Source organism: Anoplopoma fimbria, unplaced genomic scaffold (assembly GCF_027596085.1).
Source record: "Anoplopoma fimbria isolate UVic2021 breed Golden Eagle Sablefish unplaced genomic scaffold, Afim_UVic_2022 Un_contig_8604_pilon_pilon, whole genome shotgun sequence".
NCBI lineage: Eukaryota > Metazoa > Chordata > Actinopteri > Perciformes > Anoplopomatidae > Anoplopoma > Anoplopoma fimbria.
Window position 1 is genome coordinate 1 of NW_026553296.1, and position 418 is coordinate 418.

At 44.7% G+C, this 418-nt stretch overlaps 1 non-coding gene across 1 annotated transcript; it reads left to right on the forward strand.

Moving 5' to 3' along the window:
• The first annotated feature begins 85 nt into the window (after positions 1-85).
• Positions 86-204, forward strand: LOC129116442 (5S ribosomal RNA). The gene has a single exon (XR_008533529.1). It is a non-coding gene; the product is annotated as a 5S ribosomal RNA (ribosomal RNA).
• The last annotated feature ends 214 nt before the right edge of the window (positions 205-418 follow it).

Below are 418 nucleotides of genomic sequence, written 5' to 3' on the forward strand. Positions count from 1 at the left end.
AACTGCAGGCGCTCCCTGTATAGACGAAAGAGCAAAGCGTGGTGATATAGTATCTTTAAAAGGCCCTTTGGTAGGCACAATATTTGCTTACGGCCATACCACCCTGAACACGCCCGATCTCGTCTGATCTCGGAAGCTAAGCAGGGTCGGGCCTGGTCAGTACTTGGATGGGAGACCGCCTGGGAATACCAGGTGCTGTAAGCTTTTTCACTCCTCTTTACAAAAAGCAGAGGGCGCTGCTGCTTTTTCAGTGGACACCGACAGGGTGGGAAGGAAATAGCTAGATCATGACTTGCCGGTATAGAAATGACACAAATCCAGTTAAATGATGGCTTTCATCATTCCTAAGCTCATCGATCATTTTCTTTTCAATTTTATGCTAACGTATTCTACATTTCAACAGTAAATATTAATCTTT